The sequence below is a fragment of the Amphimedon queenslandica genome, unplaced genomic scaffold (genome assembly GCF_000090795.2).
Source record: "Amphimedon queenslandica unplaced genomic scaffold, v1.1 AMPQUscaffold_13515, whole genome shotgun sequence".
Taxonomy (NCBI): Eukaryota; Metazoa; Porifera; class Demospongiae; order Haplosclerida; family Niphatidae; genus Amphimedon; species Amphimedon queenslandica.
The window spans coordinates 147,791-155,275 of NW_003546249.1; the positions used below are offsets into that span (position 1 = coordinate 147,791).

The 7,485-nt window shown below is 37.6% G+C and overlaps 1 pseudogene; it reads right to left on the minus strand.

Moving 5' to 3' along the window:
• Window positions 1-1,693: 1,693 nt before the first annotated feature.
• On the minus strand, window positions 1,694-2,738 carry LOC109584973 (tigger transposable element-derived protein 2-like; annotated as a pseudogene).
• Between the last annotated feature and the right edge of the window lie 4,747 nt (window positions 2,739-7,485).

The following is a 7,485-nucleotide window of genomic DNA, read 5'->3' on the forward strand; positions in this document are numbered from 1 at the left end:
TTTGTTGCTTATCATTGACCAGATACTTATTGCATGTCAGAATAAACATCCCATTATGGGTGTAGGCAATGCTACTAGTTTTTGTCAACAATATATGTATTCTACAATTAATAACAAAGATCAAAGAGGATATAATAGAGTGAGTGAGAGAAAAGTGAAAATTAAAAGGCATAATGAATTAAGCATCCTGTATCACTGAAAATGCGTGGTTTACATAAATTAATGATTAAATAACGGCATATATAATGTAAAGATAATAATTAATAATTAATAGTACAGTAGACCCTCGGTTATCCGGACCCCTTTGGTCTGGCACCCTTCTGGATAATTGAAAATCCAGATAATTGAAAAAGAAGCCACACCTCCTAACCCCACCTTTAGCCATGCCTACTACAACAAACAGCTGCTTTGCAAGTTTGCACCTTACAATTTTGGGAATGGCTGGTAGCTCTTGTAATGATGCTATTTGTTGTACAGCTGTGTAATAAAAGGACATCATGTTTATAAAACTATTTGGAATCCTATTATAGGGGAATGTAATGATGTTCATATTGAACCAAGCAACCGTTATGATCCATTTGCTGTCTGTATTAAGAAAGATGGACAAGTCATAGGGCATGTACCAAAAAGTATAAGAATGACTTTTTACAACTTTCTGGCAGCAAGAGGAATAATAACCTGTGAAGTAACTGGTCACACTAGACATGAGGATGGATTGGTGCATGGTGCCATGTCTTTACAAATTTACAGGACAAAGGAGTATCGTTTTACTGGCAAGAAACACAATTTCAAAGAATTGATATATACATACATTACTGTACATATATTGTGTTGCACTATAAATATGCATGCATGTTTTTATCTATACACATGTTTATACATGCTACTGTCGTGGTCTTTTAAAATATGATGTTATGTGAGTTTGTTTAAAGCTGTTCATTCTCTTTTCAGCTGCTAAAGTGTGTAGCTGCTCGAGGATCGCTGTGTTAAATAAGGTTTTTTCTTCTTGATGCTCCAGCCAAACTAAGCATTGCTCAAACATGTAAGCAGCTTCACTATGGCTAATGACATTCACAGCCTTATTAGCTGACTCATGACTGTCACAGTCATCATCTTTACTGTCAGACTCAGATACAAGCTCACAAATTTCAGAATCAGTCAACTTTTGATCCCATTGATCATCCATGTCACATGTCAGCCATTTGTAGACTTTCTCGTCATTTACTTCAAATCCGATCTGCTGAAATACTTCCTTGAATTGAGATAAGTGTTCCTCATTGCTTTGACTGGACTGCAGCTTGACATCTTCTGTAATTCGAGGTCTAAACCTAATTCCATGTATACTATATGCATGATTATATTTGCTGCAGTTGAAAGTGCTCCTGGTTGCTTTAGTATCATCCTTTAAAGTGATAAAAAAGTCATTAGTGTTAGCTTTTTCAAAAAGAGGGAGTAAAGCACTAGCAATTTCTGAATCATTGCCAGAGTATACATTTGCCATGGCCACCACTTGTGTCTTCAATAGCTCAGAAGATGGAAGAATCTTATGCCATGACTTCCTGAAAGTGTTTCGAGGAATTTCTTCCCATGATTCGGCAACAAGATGAGACACTTGTAGCATGTGCATGCTTTTAACAAAATTTACAATATTCACTCCCATATCGTCTTCTATTAGAAGCTTTCGAAGTAGCTTCTATCTGTATCTTAACTTCAGAGCTTGTATTACTCCTTGATCCATGGGTTGGATCAGTGACGTCACATTTGCAGGTAAAAACTTTGTAGTAATCATTTTATCTTTGCTTACCAATAATTCGGGATCTGGGTGGGCTGAACAATTATCTAGTGTAAGAACAGCTCTTGGTTCAAGGCCCAGCTTTATTAACTCTCGTTGAACAAAAGGAACGAAGATATTGTGGAACCAATGAAGAAAAAGAGATGTATTCATCCATGCGTTTTACTGACCTTTGTAGATTACGGGAAGTGAAGCTAAATCAATAGATTTAAAACATCATGGCCTTTTTGCTTTACCAATAAGTAGATGCTGAACTTTGATGGAACCTGAAGCATTTGGCACAAATTAAGTGTGACTCTATCTTTCAACTCCTTTCTACTATCAGCACTCTTTTCAAATGTTGCTACCAATGTTTTGTCTGGTAGGAGTCTGAGTTGCAAACCAGTCTCATCACAGTTAAATATCTGATCAAGGCATAGATAATTTTGATTGACAAACTGAGAGAAGGTGGAAACCAAAAGATTGAGCTGCTGGTCGATCTGCAGAAAATTTTTCACCCTCCAGTGATAGACTTCTGATACCATACCGTTTACAAAAACGCCACTTCCAGCCTTCACTTGCTACAAAAGGCCATTTACAATTCAACTTACAATGAAGCTGCTTGGCTTTTTCACAAAGTATCCCTCCACTAATGGGAACACCCTCTAGCCTTTTTTTGACACAGCCATATATAAACTGCTTTATCAAGGTCAGCATTGGCACCCAATTTCATAGATTTCACTACTTCCTTTATGCCTTGTTCCTCTTTCTCCTTACTAAATTGAAGCATTAAATTGCGATTCTTTTTTATGTCACCAACAGTGCTGTGGCCAATTCCAAATTTTTCATTGATAACTGCGTATGAAACAGCTTTATTCAACATCTTGATAACATCAAGCTTCTCTTCCAAAGTAAGAACTACCCTTTTTCTCTTAGCCTTAGGCTTGTCCTTTCCAAATCCTAACATAGCTAAAAGCCTGCAACAGCTGGAGATTGGAGAGTTCGAGTTACACACACCGTGCACCACAGGGAATTATAACACAAACGCACATAATGTTATAATTGAACAAATTTTAATGTTACCACGTGGGTATCATTAACCACGCCCACATGTTGCTATTTTAATTAAACAAAATTATAATTTTTTCATGTGGTAACTTCCTGTTGCTATTTGAATCCGGATAATTGAGGTCCGGGTAACTGAAGTCTAGATAACCGAGGGTATACTGTAAATACATACACTGTATCCTGAATCACCATAGTACTCTCCCACCAGTGACAACATTAAACAAACATTATTCATTGAGACCTGAGAGAAATTGAATGTGTTATCCTGATCATGTATGATGACTTGAAGTAGGTGTGTCTTGACACAAAGTATGGGGAAGAGAAAGAGGGAGTTTCAGAGGCAGGATTGTGTGCTTCTGTATGATCTAGATGAGCAGGTTTCAGATGATCAATTCTGACTGTATCAATGTGTCCATTCAAATGAAGGACATGATATTCCTGTGTACGAAAAACTACTCTAAATGGCCAATCTCAAGGTGTTTAGAGTGGATTCTTAGCCAAGTCCCAACAAAAATACATAACTACAAATAGTTAGAGACCAAGAGACAAATTTGTATACGAGTAAGAATATGTGCACAACAATGTGGTACTGGTTGTACCTTGTTCATGCAATGTTTGAGTCTGGAAATATGCATTTCATCGGGAGAGTCTGAAACCGTTGACAATGAGAAGAACCCTCCTGGTAGATAGAGTTTTGTTTCATAGACTAGCTCTGTAGTAGTTCACTGTAGTGATGGAGGTACGAATATGCAATAATATCAAGGGAAGCGAGTCTTTCCATGGCTCTGTATTGCAGCGCTTTGAGTGCAGCTTTTAATTGCTGATGGAAACTTTTGACAATTCTGTTGGACTGCGGCTGATAAGTTGTAGTACGTGAAAGCTAGTACCTAATAAATGCATATGTTACTTTCATAAAAGTGATTCAAGTTGGGCCACCGTGCCATTAGTGATGAAGGAAGGACATCCAAATCGAGAGATCCACACTGCGAGGTCTCCTAGGAGTGCAGCGGGTTGAATCTCTAGACGTAGACTAGGGATTTTCGCTCGCAATGGTTCCATCTCAATAGATTGTGTGTGATCCATGACTGATACTGGAGGTGTAGTAATCTCCGACATTCAGTTGGCTTAAGTGGCCAAAATATCTAAGTCAACTGTGGTACTACAGGAAAGTACCAGTCTGATGTTAGCAGGGAGATCCTGTAAAAAAAGGTTTGTAAGGAACATTTGGCCAGTAGAGGAAGTATTATCACCAGTAACAAGCGTAGACGTCATAGTAATTGTGAAGGTTTTCGATCACCCAGTTCATTAATACTTAACAGTTGTTGCAAGCGCTGTTGTTCAGATGGTGCAATTCTCTCAATCAACTTAGCTTTCAATGTATCATACGGGTTGCTACTAGGGGGATCAATAATGAGATCTCTAATCTCTGTGGCGTATTTCTGTGACAATGAAGAAACAACATGGTCATAACGACTCTTCTGTAACGTTATGCGTCTAGTGGCAAATTGTGCTTCAACCTGGGCGAACCACATCTGAGGGTCGTTTGGCCAGAAGGGTGGCACTTTAACTGTCACTGTGGATATGGATGCTGTCAATGCCGTTGGCAGCGTAGCTGGAGTAGATGATGAAGTAGACACAGCCGCCATAGTTGATGAATGGTGGAAGGCTGTGTCCCTCTGAGTCAGCCATGACTACTGTTAAAACACTCGTCAAGATAAAGTAATCGGGAGAGAACGTTCGGGTCACCAATGTAGGAAACGCTACTAGCTTTTATCAACAATAGATGTATTTTCAAATTAATAACAAAGGTCAAAAAGGATAAAAATAGAGAGAACGAGAGAAAACAGAAAAAGTGAATTAGAAGGAATAATGTGTTCAGCGTATTGTATCATTGCGCATGCATTGTTTACAGAAATTAGTGATTACATAACAGTGCACAGAATGTAAAGATAATAGTTAATAATAAATAGTAAATACATACACTGTATCCTGATTCATCACAGTTTGGTACTTAGTACTTGTAATTTATTTTGATTTGCTACAAATGATGCTTGAGCAGAGCCATGATTTCCAATTAAATCAAGAGTCTCATTTCTCCAAGGGAGATAAAGAAAGATTAGCTGATAATAATAGCTATTACCATGAGACTCTTGTGTTATTGTAGGTAGTCTCAAGCACGCTTGCTTTCTTCTTAGATATATATTTCCTAGACAATTCTTTAGTTGATATCTAGGCTGAGAATGGGAAATTGTTTGCTCATGATTTTTATCAGCAACGTTGTACCATACAGAAAAGAGTGCTAGACTCATTCTGTCAAATGGTTCTCCATCAGGACGAGATTGATATCTTTCTAATGGACCTGGATTGAAGACATCATCATCTCCGGTAATCATAGCTCTTAGCTCTCTATTTGACTTAAATAGTCTTTCTCTTTTCTCTGGTCTATTTGTATTTTGAATACATATGATCAACTAGAGCCCCTTGAATGTAAGCTAGTAGTACAAAATACTGCCTCTTAAGCACCGAGGATCCTGTGACTTATTAAAGTGTTTCCAATTTTCAAAAGTTTTTGTCTCTGGCTACAATTTACTGACAATTTGTCTAGCTTTCTTTCTATCTGTTGTTTAATCTCATCCTTACACATATAATGGCATACGTATTTTGCTGCTCCATAGATATTTCCTACTACTTGAATGTCAATGTTAGCTTTCCATGCTTTTAGTAGGTCAGGATTGTATGGATTTATCATCTCAGCACCTACTTCACGTTTCAGTATGTAGAAACGAGCTTTGTTTCCAATATCAGCATTTCTTTTGAGATAAGTTGTGTCACTTGGCCTCTTTGGGTAATCAAAGCGGCAGCGATTGCGTCCATTCTCCATTTTTCTACACGTTTGTGTATGATTATGCTTTTGTAATCGCAATACTAAATCTTTTAATTCATCATCTTCGTGATCTTTTGGTACGTGACAACTAACATATTTATCAATCAAACCCGAATCTTTCCTTCTACCTTCTACTCTTATTATCTGGTACATGTTCTACCCACCATAGACTATGTAAACGAGGTGAGCCTCTTTGTTGAAACTGTACTCTCCAAAAGTAGTCTTTAATTTCACCTATAGGCTTATTAACACCTTTAATACATGATTCATGAAAGCTTCAAAGCAATGTGAGAAATGATGTGCTACTATCACTGAGTAGCTACTTAGCAACCTTTCATGTTCAGAAGTAGACAGCTCTTTTACTTCATCATCACTAAGATTCTTTCCATCACTTTTTGCAAGTACACACATTAAATCAAACCAATTCATATCATCTGCACTTAAAGTGATAAAGAAAGTAGGTGGACCTAACGTTCTAAACATTGCAAACAAATCAAGCTTTGCTCTATTCCAGTAAGCTGAGGAACCACGTATATTACGCATAAATGCATATCAATTTCCTAAAAGCTCCAAGTTTTCACTTAAATCTCCATTTAATAATTCACCAGCAGTGATACATCCTGTGCTACCCAATGATGATGATGATCTAATTCACATTGCGATTGATACAGAATCACGTAATCTCATTTTTTAAAGTAAATTTGCGGATCATAGTAAATATGGAATATTACTACACCAGCGATTATCAGCCTTAAGTAAGCGTGATTGAATACAATCAGTAAATGTTATTGATGGGTCTCTTGCTGTATGACGACCATTGATTCCACTCGGAAACAGACATGGAAATGCAATTTCTTTTGCACTATTATCTTCATATAAATTTATTGGCTGGGCACTTACTCAAGGAAGCTGATGCACTTGATTATTATATGATCCATTTCTAATGAAGTCAATGGCCTCTTAATTTGGTAGTGTATGATCTGTTCTGACTACTGAACATTTCAATTGGGGAGGCTCAATGCTAGTGCTTTGCTCAGGTTCAATATTACTGTCAGAATACTCATTGCTATCTATAACAGATTCATCAATATTCACATCACTATATAAATTACTGTTATCTTTCAGCCACCTGAGTGCATCAACAACCATGGCTTCCTGCCTACAAATAGGTTTCTGATGAGCTTCATTGTTCAGTGTTAGCACAAACACTGTACTGGTACTAGGTCTAGCACTCTCAGGCCCACTACTAGTACTGGCTGTTTGATCACCAGGTGGAACAGAGACTGTAGTGCTTGTGCTTTCTTGAGCTTGACTAACACAACTCCATCACTATTTAGTGGCCTAGGCAAAGAATTAAATACTTCAGAGAGATTTGCAGGAAAGTTAATGGTCTGCCCAGCCAATGCTTATTGACCCAATGGCAACACTATTAGCTTCATAAAGGCTTGCACTCTTAAAATACCACCTGAATCATCCTGTTTGGACACATTGAAACAAAAATTAGCCTCAGAATCTGAAGAACAAAGAACTCAGGGAAATCAAAGAATGAGGGAGTATCTTAGAGAATTGTTGGCTAATAAACCACCTCCGACTCTCTCACCAGAAATTTTACGTCAGCAAGAGTCATCAATGAAGGACCTTGAAAAATTTCAAAAACAAATAAGACTATTGCCGACCAGCATACGCTGTACATGTGAATGGCTGTGCTACCCTAAAGATGTATCAATGGTTGAAGTGAGTAAAGTGCACGATGTATTACAAC